Source organism: Antechinus flavipes, chromosome 2 (genome assembly GCF_016432865.1).
Source record: "Antechinus flavipes isolate AdamAnt ecotype Samford, QLD, Australia chromosome 2, AdamAnt_v2, whole genome shotgun sequence".
NCBI lineage: Eukaryota > Metazoa > Chordata > Mammalia > Dasyuromorphia > Dasyuridae > Antechinus > Antechinus flavipes.
Window position 1 is genome coordinate 271,944,469 of NC_067399.1, and position 16,063 is coordinate 271,960,531.

At 34.6% G+C, this 16,063-nt stretch overlaps 1 protein-coding gene across 4 annotated transcripts in view; it reads right to left on the reverse strand.

Moving 5' to 3' along the window:
- The window catches only part of FSIP1 (fibrous sheath interacting protein 1), a 271,977-nt gene that overhangs the window by 186,264 nt on the left and 69,650 nt on the right, over nucleotides 1-16,063 (reverse strand). The window lies entirely within an intron of this gene.

Sequence of the window (16,063 nt, forward strand, 5' to 3'; positions counted from 1 at the left end):
TTTTTTCCTGTGACTTCGGTTTCAAATTATGACTTAGTAGTGTTAATATATGATTCAATGCAAAAAAAATTTGGCCCATAAAATATAGATCAACTAATATTTTCAAAAAGTCTATGAGACTATTCTATCAAACAAGCACTTATTAAGCATCTATACCTAGGCAATGTTAGGTGCTAGTTATGGAGAAAAATATATAGAAAAAAATATACAGTTCCCATCCAAAAGAGATTATTTCCTAACATGAAAAACATGTCCACATATCAATATAATGAGATTGCATAAAACTGTCTGGCTTTCTTGGGGCCAACTACATGTGCTATCTTGGGGTATTGAAGACTCAAGAACTCTGGGATGATAGAACTATTATTCCCTTATTGGCTTCTAAGTAGAAAAACTGCTCACTCAATGGTTCTATGAAAGGGAATGATATGCCCTCACTCTCTCCTTTTTTCCCAGCTGCAGAGTATATATGTCAAGACATGTGAGTAGATCCCTGGAAGATGGAGTAGCTTCCCCATGGATTTAACTCCCAAGAAACAGCTAATGCACTGGATGTGAGGAGGGCTGGATGAGGGGAGAAGAGGAGGGAGAGTGGATACTTCTGGATACTTCTGCCTAATGTCTATGCCTAATTGTCAATCAATTGGCTATTACTTAAATATTCAAGCATTTTAATATCTGAAGTAAATAATTCAAGTAATTATTGTCTTTCCTGATTATGCTGATTGTAAGGTGGCAGACTATAGGGTGGCAGATTGTGGGAGAATACCAAGATTCAGAAGAAAGGGATATGTGTATAGATTTAGGATATGTATGTAGATTTAGTAGAGTTTATTTCTCCCTTTTTTCAGTGAGAGGTTGTCACAATTTTCCTTTACTGGTCAGTATAGAAACAAGAAGAATGATTAATTATAGTATAAGTCATAACAAGAATAATTAAAATAATATTTTAATGATAACAAGATAGAGAATTCAGTATACAGATACAGTGAAACAAATAGCCAAAGAAATACAATAATGACTATCAACATTAACTATCTAACATCAAGTCTCTTTGCATTTTAATAACCCACTCCCAATGTCCATTTAATTAGAAAGTTTCATCTTGAATCCCAAATAATCCATGTCTGATCTCTGGAAATATCTTCTCTTAGACATCTGGAATAGGTCTTATTCTCAGGGCAGCTATGCAGGGGACTCCTCCTTAGCAGATGTGTTTCACTGTTTCCAAAGAACTTCTTGAGACGCCATAGATGTTCCTGCTAAAATCTTTTACAAAACAGATCTCAATTCAAGTTAGTATATAGCCTCTCAAATTTTACTTCTCCAATAACCATTTCATGTGGTGAAAACCAGCTTAAACCTTGTGGTTCAGATTTTATTAATAACAGAACTATAATAAGAACCAGGGAATTTTGTTTTTATATAGCCCCTTAGAACCATTTACAATTGACATACAGGACTATCTGATCTCTTTGCTTTCTCAAAATTTTCCACTCCAGTTAATTCCAAATTTTTAAGAGAATAAAATGCTATTAAAGATTCAATTCTATATATGAAAACCTGGAAAACAATACTTTGCAGGCAGATACTTTTCAATCCTAAATTCAATAATTACACAAATGAATTTACTCACTAGAAGCTAACTTTACTCCAATTTAAAAAAGATCTGAGATGGAATGTACATATACACTTAATTCCTAAATTTGTACAGAAAATAAGAACATATAAAATGAATTGTTTTATTAAAATTGTTCAATTGTTAACCATATTTCAATGGAATCATATTAAGCAAAAATTACTCTATACTGTATACTAAAATAACTGACTGCAATGAAATTCTATTCTTAAAAATGTAACAGAAGTAGTTTTTTTACTTTAACTTCACAAACTATCAGATTCAGATGTTTATTTCACAAGTTTTTTATCCTTATTCAATCATTCCTATAGCATTCTGAATGAAATATTTCAGGGGCTTAATCTTATACATGACTATGAAAGTAATAGTGGGAAGATGATGAGCTCAAACATTCATATAGTTAGTTATTTGGGAAATGAAATGACTACATATTCAGATTGAAATTTTTTACTAACCACTTGCTCTGATAATAGAAATTTGTCAGAAAAAGAAAAAGCAGGGATATTATTATAATAGTATCAAAACTCTTCTCTTGGCCTATGTCTACGGGCACAGATTAACAACACATATATGCCAGGATAAAGCTTCCTCATCAATTCTGTTTGATTTCAGGTAAGAGTAACTGTTGACAATCTATCATGCAGTATAATTATACCTCATAAGACAGACTCAGGATGAACCAGGTGGAAAATATTCCTATACAAAAGAAAGTAACACATTGGGGAAATTGAATCAAGAGTCAGGCAAAGATTCAGCCATGCCAAGATTTTCTAGAATACAAATATACAAGATTTTCCATTACAATTCTGGATCACATTCCCTCTGAGTATCTTATGGTATTTCTCTCAAATGGTATATTACTGGCAATAATCCATCAAATAACTACAATTCAGAACTCAGAAAAATAACCATACAGTCCCCTAGATAGTTTTTGTCTTTTACAGCAAGTTTCACTAAATAGGACTTAGGACTGGATACAATTATATCATTCTCATGATGTTGCAAGAAGCAAGGACTCACATAAAAAATTTCACTTAACATGCCTCAGTTTTTTCTTCTTCTCAAGTTTAAACTCATCTTGGTATGAAAATCAATTATTAGAAATCACTTCTATATCATTTACATTTACAAAGACAGAGACTTCCAAAATTCTCAGTAATTTGATCCATTGTTTAGCAATCTCCCTAACTCAAATAAGCCTCTCACACAGATGATGACCTTGCTCAAATAGATGATTTCAAGAAACCTGGTAATTTTACAAATAAGGAGTCACCTACAAAGGTCTTGTCTTTATACCTTTTTTCTGCATAGTAATTACCTATTTCTTTCCATTTTTTCCCATTTTTTTTTACCGTCTCTACAAAATTTCATCATTCAGTTATGTCTAACTGGCATGATTTTTCCCAAGCTATTATAGCTCCTCTATCAATTCTCAAGACCACTTGGGCTTACTCCTCCCTACTCTCTTAAATAAGTTTCTCTTTTGTATGGAGAAAAAGAGAATTCTTAAAATTCAAATTGAATATAATCTATTATAAAAATAGATAAAAGTCTCATATGCTTTAAAGCAAGATTTCTAATTTCAAGATACACATCAGTTTAAAAAGTTATTTTTAAACTGATCAGTAACTTTAATTTGTAAAACTCTCTAAGTATTTAACTTAATGTTCCAATCAAACCAATTATCTTTTTGTTGTTTCCTGATGTACACATTTTCTCTTTTCCATGAACAAGGAAGAAGTTACTAATACGCAGTTTCTAGGTTCCAGTTCCAATTTTTTTTTTCCTCTGAAACTTCAGTGACACTCACCTCTCTCCCATTAGCCCAAACCTGCCTCTTTATAATTAGTGAGATGATCTTCATATGATAGCTGTAAAACAATAAATCCCTCATGCTGGGATTGTTCTTAATCTCCTTAAAACAGTTTAAATAATAGTAAAATTTACTATTTACTACTATTTAGTAACTTAATACTTGCTAGAATATTTCAGCATTTATAAAAATATCCAAACCACAATTTAGGGATTCATTGTAAAAAATAAGTTGAATTTTTGGGTATCCCCACAATTTCCAATTCTTTGCCTGGAATTTACTTTCTTAATGTAAGCTGATTTATACACTTTCCCATTCTATCTGGGTGTAAAGCTAGTTCTTCTACCTCTGAAATTTTGCCACTCTCAGATTTAAATATTATAGAATCTTATATAATATCAACAACAAAGGCAAAGCAAACTTATAAATCATGTCCAAAAAGCTATTTTCAAATATCAAAAAATGAAAACGTTTCTGAAACCATTACTAATAACTTTAATGAAATACAATTACACTTACCAAAATAATTAGCAGCTTTCAGAAAACTCTTTAACAGCTGAATTTATAACCTAATATCCTAATACAAGAGAAGTGTTTTGATTTTTTTCCCCAAACAGTGTTGATGTTATCAAGTTTTGCCATATAAATATACAATTAATTTTATATTAATAGTACTAAGAAATACAGATAAGACTGTACCAATTTATATTCCCAACTGTTATGATTTAAGTTTGTTCAAAGTATGTTGGATAAAATTATTATAAACCACTGCTATCAAAATTTCTCAATCTAATGTTCTTAGTAAAGGATTGTTAGAGTAGTAGGGTTTTTTGTTTTTGTTTTTGTTTTTATTTGGGGGGGGGTAGTTTTTGCCCAGGAAAAGGGCTCTAAAAAAGTCAGGTCAATCTCTAACAAGGCATGGCCCTTTTTCCTTAGGCTAGAATACTTGAGAATTATCACAAAACACAGTTAATACAATGATCCCCAATTTGTACTATATAAGCAAACACAAGGTATTATATAGTTATGTCTAAAACAGAATAGAGCACTAAGACTCTCAGTAGCCAACACATATAGTATTATATAATAATCATATCTAAAACAGAATAGACCTCAAAAAGCTTCAAAACTCTTAAGGCCCTGTGCATAATGAATAAGGATATGAATTGAATCTTTCTTTTTTGTAACTTTTAGTTCTCAATAAAATTAAATCACTGTAGGGCTGGCAAGACTTTAAGCACTGCTTTTCAAAGGTTAAGATATTATTTCCATAATCTTGTGTACTTCTAAATAGTTTTCAAACATATTTGCATCAATCTTTTAACAATTGAATCTGTAACTCGAGAAGCAAAAAAGAGTGTACTTTTCTAACAATATTTCTAATATAACAAATTATCAAATTTATGCTAGGCACTTAATTGACATATCATTTGGTTCTCCCAACAATCCTGGAGGTAAACACTACCGTTTTATAGATCAGTAAAACTTGAGATAAAATAAATGGAGATAGGGAGAAGACAGCTTCGTTTTCCCTTCCTACTGCCTATTTCAATTAAATCAAAGAATCTCTCCCCTTAAACTTATTTTCTTCATTTTTTCCAAAAATTTTCTTTTACTTGCTCAATTTCTAAAGTGTCTTTCAACTAGACTATTTAGAGATCTAAATTTCCCAATTAGCACAAAAAGTTTTTAATCACAGCCAAAGTTTACTTTACTTCCTAAGCTGTATAGTTCAATTCCAATGCTTTTTTATTAATCTATAACAACTAAACACCACTGAATGATTGCTTGGTATTCTTTATGAGATGAAAACATCTCACATCTCTTCCACTCTCCCAAAAAGGGAGAAAGATATAGACTCATATTACTCCTAGTTCCAATACATGAAGAAATTAATTGAACTCCACCAAAAATATATTAATATATTCTTAGTAATTACAAAAATCTTTAAACCATAACCTTTTTAAGGCAGGAGGCTTTCAGTGGCTTATATTCCTGCTGATAAACAAGAGTATGATTTTCTGAGTTTGCTCAGCCCTAGTTAATAGTTTACAAAAATATGGTCTAACCTTACTAACAATTAAGGTCTGTATGTCATTTATAAAAGTCAACCTAAAACTTTTTTTTTTTACCAACTAAGTTGTACTTACTTCTCTTTTCCCTTTTCTGCCTACTTATTTTCTTCACTTTTCAGAATCTGTAGGGAGTTAAATCTTTAATTTCCTAATCAAGAAAGTTGCATTTTATAATTTGTAACATTTCTTTTACAAATACTTTTGATGATAACATACAATTTTAAAAATTATTTGGTTGACATTCTAAACTGACTGCCTCTTCAAGGCCTATATAAAGAAAAAAGTTGATCAAAGTATATCTTAAAGAACAAATTTGGTGGGCAGCTGTAGAGACAGAGTACCATTAGGAAAGTAGGGAATGATAGTCCCCAATTTGCATAAATCATCTTGTCCCAATAAGTTTACAGAAGGATAAAGGCATAAGGAGATAGGAAAGTATCACTGAAGGGAAATCCATAGAATCAGGATAACTTAGGACCTATTTAGAGGCTCCAGTATCTACTGAATGTATCCCCAACCTTAAGGGTTGTTTTGGGGAGAGGAATGCAGATAATTTGGGATAAGAGCTCAGATTCAAAGAAAACAAAAGGTCCACTTGAAGATCCACAGCCCCTCTCCTGTGGGGCTTACTCCTCCAATGAAGGCATTGCAAGTCCTCTGCTATATCCATTCCACCTTTCATTCTTGAGGTCCCATCTTTTGTTTCTATACTGTATAGTAATATGGCCCTTCCTACAAAACATTAAACATTCACATGAGTCCCAAGATTTTGAAATGGTCTCCAACACTACCTATGCAAGAGCCTTAGGAAAAAAAAAACCAGTAAGAAAGAGAAAATGGTTTGGACTGAAGCTTCCTACACTGCAGCTATAACAACTTGCCCTTTCTCTTTTCTCTATATGAGCCTCATTTCTCCATTTCTTGTTTTTCTAGCTTCCTACCTTCATATCCAAATAGGGCAATGCCCTCAAAAAAGATCTAAACTGACTAAATCACGCCATCCAGGGTAGTCTTAATACTATCTTATTTCAGGCAAGAATTGATCTAACAAAGCTCGTGTTAAAATTACATGCATTTTTCAGATGGATGGGGTCTAATCTAGCATACAGTTTAGCAGTTTTGCACAGCCTATTATAGAAATGATTAGGATTCTCACCCTTGTCTTGCACTGTTTTCCTGAAACTTATTCCAACTCCGGGCATGCTATGAAATCATCCATTCCTTTAAGCAAAGATTAACTGCCTGATTTAATCTGATGTAATCCTCCAGATCATTGGGATCCCAATGTGGATCTTGTAAAGGTCAATTGAGAGATCCTTAGAATCAGAATTCTCCCTCACCACTGAAGTCTTTGTTGCCTTTATGATGGCTTTTCTCTATCCCATGAAGAAGAGAATCATCATTAAACCAGTCATATCTGACCAAGAATTATAACCTTTAAATATAACTTGAAGTGATCTGTAACTGCTTTAGGGTAGTCTTCATAAAATCTAGGAATGTTATTTGGCCAAGTGGAGAAATTCAAAGGACCAAAAGGCTCCCATGACCTCACGAAAACTATGTGGCCCCTTCAATCACGACTAATAACTTCTTGAAGAGGGAAGGTATCATCAGATGATTTAAAATCATTTAAAAGGTCAATTAATTTGCTTCATAAATACTAATAATCCATTTTGTTTTTAATCTGCTAAAACTAATCATAAATCTTTCAGTTTATAATACTTAAAAGTGTTGATATGAGGTCAGAATAATTCACCAACTACATTTCTTTCCTTTTAAAACCAAATAATCCAAAATCTAATTGTTTAAAATTTTGTTTTGTTTAATGGGGGGAAAGAGGGGAAGAAGTTGTCATCGTTGGCTCAGTTGAAGCTTCAAAAAGTTTCTCCAAAGGAATTGGCACATAATTTTTGCTATTTTATATATGCGTGTGTATATACATATGCATATATGTGTGTGTATATTTACATGTTTAATTCTTAAATGTGACCAAGGGAAATCTCTCTTTCTCTCTCTTCTCTCCTCTTCCCCACCCCCCCCCACACACACACACACATTCCCACTAGGTGTTAGCTTGAGGCTTGAGTAGCAGCCTCTGGATTTTACTTCTTCTATCTTGTAAAGTACATCTCTTCTGTATGGAAAAGTTAAAAAAAAAAAAAACTTACTAGCCCAGTTTCCAATCTAGGGTATATACTTGTGGAAATGGTCTTTGAGAATGCCCTGGCTAAGCTTTTAATCATTTCAGGAAACCTCCTGAGGAATTGCCTCCTTAACAGCCTTGCCCCAGGCCAGATGTTCAATTTATTAATCTAATGGGCAGGGTTCAGGAGTCCTATATTCCTTTCTGACTGTTCAAGATGGGAAAAACAAAAAAAACTAAACAAAAAAACACCTAGATGTCATTTTTTTAGCATTAGAACCAGTGGTCAGTTAATGGCTAAAGAAAAATCCGTGGATTATGTCAGTTCTTTTAATACAAAAGAAACTTCCTGAGGACACACAGAATTTTCCTCAATGACCCTTGCCTTTGAACAACTGGCTTCACAGTGCCATGTTGCCTAGCATAGATAGTGCTGCCAATGGGTTTTGTCCTTTTTCCAGGGATCCAGTTTATAAACTAATACAGGGATGGATCGATCTATCTGGGCTAAAATCTTTTGAGACCAGTCACCCTCCCTGGATTATTTAAAGGGGCACTGTCATGGAACACCACTGATGAGAACAAAAACACAAATAGTTATTACCATACACATCCCTTCCCCAAAAGTGGTCAGACCAAAGGGAAAAAAAGCAACTTATGTATACTCACTCATATACATACACTCAGTCATTCACATAAAAAGAAAAATCCCTTTTACACCAATAGTGGGTTATAAATCAATTTGTGCTCTATATTTAATTATTTCCCAACCCGGGTAGGGGAAGACGAGGTCCCCTCAGTTCCCCAGACTTTGAAGAACACTGATGATGGCATGTGGTGTCACTCTCCAACTAGAAATAGAGGATTTTCTCAATTCTTCAGGCTTGGGAGAACGCTGAAAATGGTGCACACATTCTGATTACCCCCGATTTGGGGGGTCTTCCTTAAGGGGAAAAAAAAATCCAAATTATAAAATTCCTTAATGAGGATTATAGATTATCTTCCCAATTCTATTTGGGAAGATCTTCCTTGAAGGAAACCAAATTTCCTTCAAAGGATGATCCACAGGGAATATATCTAGGCAAATACTGTCATTTTTCTCCAGATGTATATACAAAGCTCTAATTTTTTACAGATACTTACCTCCTTGCCTGAAGACTAATATAGGTTTCAGGGGGGAAAGCAGTTCACAGCTAAAGTTCCCTAGAAGAAAACCCTCCCATTGGGCAGAAAATGTCCACCAGGGTCCAAAGAAGAGAAAAGTACTGGTAAGAGGTCTAGGGGACATGGTCTTAACTCCAAAATCCCAAATAAATTCCCCAAAACTATGACAAGTAAAAATGAGTCAAAGGTAAGCTGAGGGAAGCTTTCCAGACAAGATAATTACTAACAGTGATGCATATTAGCTAATAGGTCAAACTGTCCCTATCTCAGTGAATCAACAACTTCTAGTGGGACTGAGAACATTATATTTATTGAACCCCCTTCTAAATAGTTCTAAATAGAGCAGCTGGGTGGTACAATGATAGAGTGCCAGGCCTAGAGTCAGGAAAACCTGATTTGAAATACAGTCTCAGCTGTGAAACCTTGATTAGGTAGTAGAAAAATCTTGTAATTAGGTGCAACTAGGTAAAGTAAGCTGGTCTTCTGATATAGCTGACCACAACTCTCTCAGATAAAGAATGTTAACAGCTTTATGAAACTCAGCCACTTCTAATAATCTTGACTGGAAAAACAAGAACAATCCCAACGAGGATCCCCTTTACCTCACCTCACTGGCTTCACCCCCCCTTAGCCTTTCCTTTGGTGACCACATCACCCCTAACTTTTACAAGAAAAAAGCAGGACAGGACAGCTATATTCTGATAGGGGAACTCAGCTTAAAGCTTGTTCCTCTGTTTATATATAACCAGAAGCAAGGGTCCCGCTTTAAACTGGTTAACCAGCCAATGTCTCTGGGGCTATAAGTGATCACATTCTTCAATCATGTCTTTAGTTCAAACTGGGAGATGCCTCATTTTGAACTAGGCTGAAAAATGAAGTTTGACAATAAAAATGGGTTATGAAGTATAAGTAATTATTAAATAATATAGCATATTATTAATTTTCCTCAGAGGCAACCTTGTGAGTTCAAGAGACTGTAAATCAATCCATTAGCTAGAGCTAGAGCTGACTAGTAGGCAAGGTTAGAGAATTAGAGAAGCCATCCACTAACTGAAGTGATTAGTCCTAGCCTGGCTTCCAAAAGTAAATAATGTAGTTCTGTACACTCTTAGTTATAATGTTCCCACTGGGTAAATGTGGTACATCGGGCATATTAATCCATATCTCAAATTCTGGAAATTTTTCAGTCATGGCAAGCTTTGTTAAACATTGTCCTTTTAAGAATATAAGCTATATCAAAATTTAATGAAAATTCGTTTCAAGGAAAAACATTTAAGAATTCTGCTTACTAGGGAAGACCTCATGTAATTGGGGACACCTGAGCCTAAAGGAAAGTAGGGTTTAAGAGAGAGTGCTGAGGAGTGAGTATATTCTTGGATGAGGACAATCAGTACAAAGGCATAGAAATAAAAGGCTGTACATAGGTATTGTGTTGTAAGAGAATGTGCAAACCAGTACAGCTCCATCACAAAGCATGTAGAATGGAATAGTGAATCAGGACATTAGAAAGATGGGGAAATTTCAGCTAGTGAAGAGTTTCAAATGTTAAACAGATGAGTTTTTATTTCACCCTAAGGTAATAAGGAGATCCTGGTGTGATCCTGGTGTGGGGAGGGGAGGAAGGACATGATCAGACTTTTACTTTGAAAATCACTTTGGCAGCTAGCTATGATGATGAAGGATTTCTTAAAAGACAGAACCACCAAAAAGGAGGCTTTTACAATAGTCCAGATAACAGGACTACCCCTATTATAACGACTACCAAGTAAGTGATAGTTAACAGTTACTAAGTAGTCGCTCTATGAATGGAGATCAGGGGATAGATTTATTGAAACTGAGTAAATAAAATTTGACAAATGATTATTTGTGTTGTGGTGAGAAAGTGGTGGCAAAGGGGAGGAGTAAGACTCAAGAATAACGTCAAAGCTGGGAACCTGAGTTAATTGGCAGGATGATGGTGTGTTCTAAATAGTTCTACCGTTCTAAATAGGGTAGCTAGGTGGTACAGTAGCTAGTACTCCAGGTCTGGACCTAGGAAGACCTGAGTTCAACTCCAGCTTCAGACACTAGCTGTGTGACTCAGGGCAAGTCACTTAATCCTGTTTGCCTCAGTTTTTCTTCATCTATAAAATGAGCTGCAGAAGGAAATGGCAAAACACTCCAATATCTTTGCCAAGAAAACCCCAAATGGAGTCACAAAGAGTTGGATATGACTGATAATGGTTCCAACAACAACAACAAAGAGGGATAGATTTATGGGGGAAAAACAATTGCTTTTGAACACAATGAATTTAAGATTTTTATAGGACATCCATTTGGTTATGTCCCATAGGTAATTGGAGATGTAAGAATGGAACTCAGGAGTGATAGTACGCTTAGATATCGAGCTTGGAGTCATAAACATAAAGAGAATAATTAAATCCACAGGTAGAGGTGAGGTTAGTAAAAAGGAAAGTTCAGCAAGAGAAATGAGGGTTTAGGAAGGAACTCATACCTGTGAAGCAAACTGAGAAAGAGTAGGTAGCCAAATAGGAGGAGAATCAAAAAGAGGGCAGCATTGAATTTTAACATCTCAACAAATCACCTCTTGCCTGGGTTTACTTAATGTGCCATCTGGGAACGGTACCTTCCTACTTAGAACCATCCTACTTAGGAATAGGCAGGACTAGAGCCAGGACTACCAAGTAAGTGGTAGGCCAGTCATCTTTAAAACCTATTTTAATTTGGATTAGCCACACTTATGCAATAAAGGCAATTATATGGCCACTATTATGAGAAAAAAAAAAAAGACTAGGAACTTGCTGGGTGGTCAGAATCAGATACAGAATAGTAATCCCTAGCCATTTTCTCATTCCTATTAATGGTAAAATTATCACTATTGTTGTTGATAAATTTCTATTGTCTCAACAGCCAAATTTAAATAATGAGCTTTCTAAAATCATTAACATCTCCTCAAAATAACATTTTTCAGTTTTGTCAGACCCAATCAATTGGGGCCACTGAAGATATCAGACTAAGAAGATATCAGATATATGAACCAATTATGTTTTATAAACTTGCAAAAAGCCAAAACTGCTCCAAGCAAATATCTATAAAACATAACTGACCCATATAGTAATTATAAAAACTATGTCTTCTCAGTGCTGTAAACCACTGTTGTGCGACACAAGTTACAAGTGGAGAGGAAAAATCTTTTTTTTTTTTGGGGGGGGGGGCTGATTCCACTGTTTAGAGTTCTATGGAGTATTTTCAAGAAAGTAAAAAAAAAAATCTTAACTGACGCCTTAAGTAGAGAAGAAAAAGACACAGAAATAGCCTGTCAAAAAATTGTTTCTATAAATAATTAGGTACTAAGACATTTCAGATGATCACAAAGGATCATAGTTCTAGAGGTGGAAGCAACCTCAAAAGGCCATAACCAATTTTATGTGACTTATCTGAAATCACACTGGCAGAATTTGACTCCAGAATCAATGAATTTATGTTTTGTTTTGTTTTTTTCCTTTTTCCCTTAGGCTGTTGAAATAGGCTTCTCTGGCTCATCTCCCTAGTTTTTTTTTCACAGAAACATCAAATCTCAGTCAGAAGGGACTTCAGGGTTCATCTAATCCAACCCATACCTGAACACAAAATAGATTTATGGCATCACCAATGAGTGCTCATCCAGACATTGCTAAATGAGCTCTATTAAGGGAAAACCCATTGCTTCTCAAGCAAGCCCAGTCTACTATAAAAATAACACAAATTGGTAGGAAGTTTTTCCTTATATTGAGCCCAACTGTGTCTCTACAACTTCCATCCCTTATTTCTAGTTCTTGTCTTTAGGGTGTCAAGAAGAGAAAAATGCAATTTCTCTTTAACAGGCAGCAGTTTGTATAATTAATGGCAGCTATCTTGTCTTCACTAAGTCGTCTTTTATCTAGGCTAAATATCCCCTAGGGTCTTGCTACCAGTTTTTATTAAGCAAGATATTGGCTGCCCTCCTCTGGATACCTTCCACTTTATCAGTCATTCCTAAATCACCATGCCCAAGGAGGACACCAATAAATTGGAAAGCATCCAACCAAATATAACCACAATGGTGACTAAAGGCTAACAGGATTTCTGTGCTTGTAAAATTTTCTGATACAAAGTAGGATTCTCTGCTATAAAAATCTCTAGATCCAAAAGCAAAACTATAAGCTATGGATTAAATAATATATTTGGTTCTCCCAATTTCAGTTAAATGTGGTAACATGATGAGGGATAAAATTAACTTCCAGTCAATAGTAGTATGCCCCTGATAAAAGTGGATGATTACATTCAACAACAATGTCTCCTTATCCTGGGATTTCACAGACATGAGGATTTTTTGTTTTTGTTTTGTTTTAGCAAATTGTATTCAACTGAGTTATTTTTTTAATAAAAATGAAATTAATCAAATTAGAACAAACATTTGTATAAATATTCAATTAAGCTACTTGACATTAGAAAAAAAGAAATGCCTCTGATAAAAAAATAAATGTGATGAGAACCATTTTTGAATTAAAATTTTAAAAATCTAACCATGGACTAGCATTCTGGACCCAGCTGAAATGACTACCTGACAGATGAATAAATTATCCTCCTGCTATGAGTGCTAAATTAAATAGAATTTATTAAGTCCATTTGTTAAGTTTTTTTAAAACAAAGTAATAGTTTAATTCCAATATCTAAATACTGCTTAGAAAGGCTAGAATCTAAGGCTCTTGTCACTAAGCTATGGAAAATGACTCAACTTTATAGTAGGATTTATAATAATTGGAAAGAACAGATTTTTTTTCTTTTTTCTTTTGGCAAAAAAATAGTGCACTGTTATACCACACATTTTGAAGAATAAATTGCTTCAATTAGTTTTCCTTTGCTGAGAAAAAAAATGAAAATAAAAAGCATATGTAAAAACTACAACCACATGGTGTTATTCATGTTATTCCAATATTATTAACATAGCATTCCTTCTCCTGAATGTGACCAAGTGCTTCTTATCCAGCCTGTGATCAGAAATATAAAAGTCCAAATTCTGCCTTTCAAATCTTGGCATGCAACAACCGGACCCATGTCTGGCCACCTGAGGGTGGAAGGATAACATTAGCAGACGACTTCTAAGCAAGAGATGCTATGTCTAACAACACAACATTACAGATCTTTTTAATCCCTGAACTAATGTTACACACAAACCTTTCAACTCATTTTGATGAGACTTTCCACATAAGGAATCTCTTTCTGTGCCTACCAAGGTTACTCTTATACAGCTTTCTTGCAAACAGAAAGTCTGAAAAATTTTGTGTTTAGATTTGCTTCCAGATGCTAGTTGGTTCAGTTCAGTGTATGGTTTCAGTAAGTCCAACTACAGTTATTCAAGTAAAACATGTATTTGGGGGTGGTACAAGAGATAGAGTGCTGAACTTGACATCAGAGGAAGTGTGAGTTCAAATCCAGTTTCAGATATACTTACTATCTGTGTGACCCACTAAATCTGCTTGCTTTAGTTTCCTCATCTGTAAAATGGGGACAATGATACCTATACTTCTCAGTGATGTTTTAAGAACAAAGTACAATAATAATTATAGAGCAGTTAGGTGGCACAGTAGAGTTCAAGTCTGGCCTCTGACAAGTCTTACTAGCTCTTAAGAACAAGTCTCTTAACCCTGTTTGCTTATTTTCCTCATCTGTAAAATGAGATGAAGAAGGAAATGGCAAACCAGTTCAGTATCTTTGTCAAGAAAATCCCAAATGGACTCATGAAGAGGCAGACATGAACAAAAAAATGACTGAACAGTAATTCAATCAAGTCCAGCACATAGTAAGTGCTATATAAATGTTAGCTATTATTATTAAACTGATGTTGACAAACTAAGGATCAAATCTGGCCTTTTGCTCAGTTTTGCTTTATCATAAAATGGTTTTTTACTTCATCTTATTTTTAAATTTTAAAATGTAGAACCATTCTTAACTCATGGAATGTAAAAAAAAATAGATGGTAGGCTGTACAAAAAGAGGTAGTGAGTCATATTTGGCTTGCAAGCCCATAGCTTGCCAACCTGTGATTTAGAATCCAAACCCAAGCTCTCCCAATTTTTTGTTTTTACAAACCTCTTATTAAATATCACCAAACCCCACTGATTTTCTTCATGATATATCCCATGTATCTATCCTTCTCTTTCTTTTCTATAGTCATTGTCATAATTCAGCCTTTTCACTCTTACATCTGGTCTTTTGTGATCTGTAATGCTCTCCTAACTATTATCTTCTCTAACAGTTTATATCATGTTATTCCTTGCTCAAAAATATTTAGTGGTTCCCTCAATACCTTAAAAATAATGTCCAAATTTATGAATCTGGCTTTCAATAGATAAACCCTGACCTCTAAACAAACTTGCTTATGTTCACTGACTCCTACATATATTTTCCTTTCATAATTTCATCTTCCAGAATTTCACATAATGTATATGTCCTTTTTTTCTCTGACATGCACAGCATGTAAAATTATGTCCCTTCTCTCTGATTATTCCAATCTCTTCCATACTTCATGACTTTGTTGAAATTCCATATCTTCTATGAAGCTTCTTCTAAACTCCCCAAGGTATAATCTCTCCATCCTATGCATTCCTATAGTAATACCTACATAATTCATTTTCACAATTCAATTACTCCTAGTTTTCTTCAAAGTTCAGTTGAATACACACACACACACACACACACACACACAGTTTCTGAGATTGTGTCTTCCTACATTATCCAAGCTGGCAGGACAGCATTCTCTCGAGTCCAAAACTACTCCAAATGATACAGAAGCTTTAAACTATTTTCTTTTTTTACTTTTCTTTTTTTTTTGGGGGGGGGGGAGGGAGGGAGGAGCTGAGGCAATTAAGGTTAAGTGTCTTGCCCAGGATCAAACAGCTAGGAAGTGTTAAATGTCTGAGGTCACATTTGAACTTAGGTCCTCCCGACTTCAGGGCTGGTGATCTATCCACTGCACCACCTAGCTGTCCAAACTACTTTGTTTCTGACCCGTATAATATTCTCTTTAAAATGTAATGTTCTCTCGGAGCAGGTTTCTTGGGAGGGCTTCTGGAAGCAGCCTTCGTTTCAGTTCAGTAATCACCCCAAATACAGCCAGGAGTTAAAGTCCAAATCCTTTATTGTCTCCTTCAAAGTCTTATTTCCTTCACCTGGGGCTCGGCTAGTTTTTCTGGAGGCCTTTTGGATCT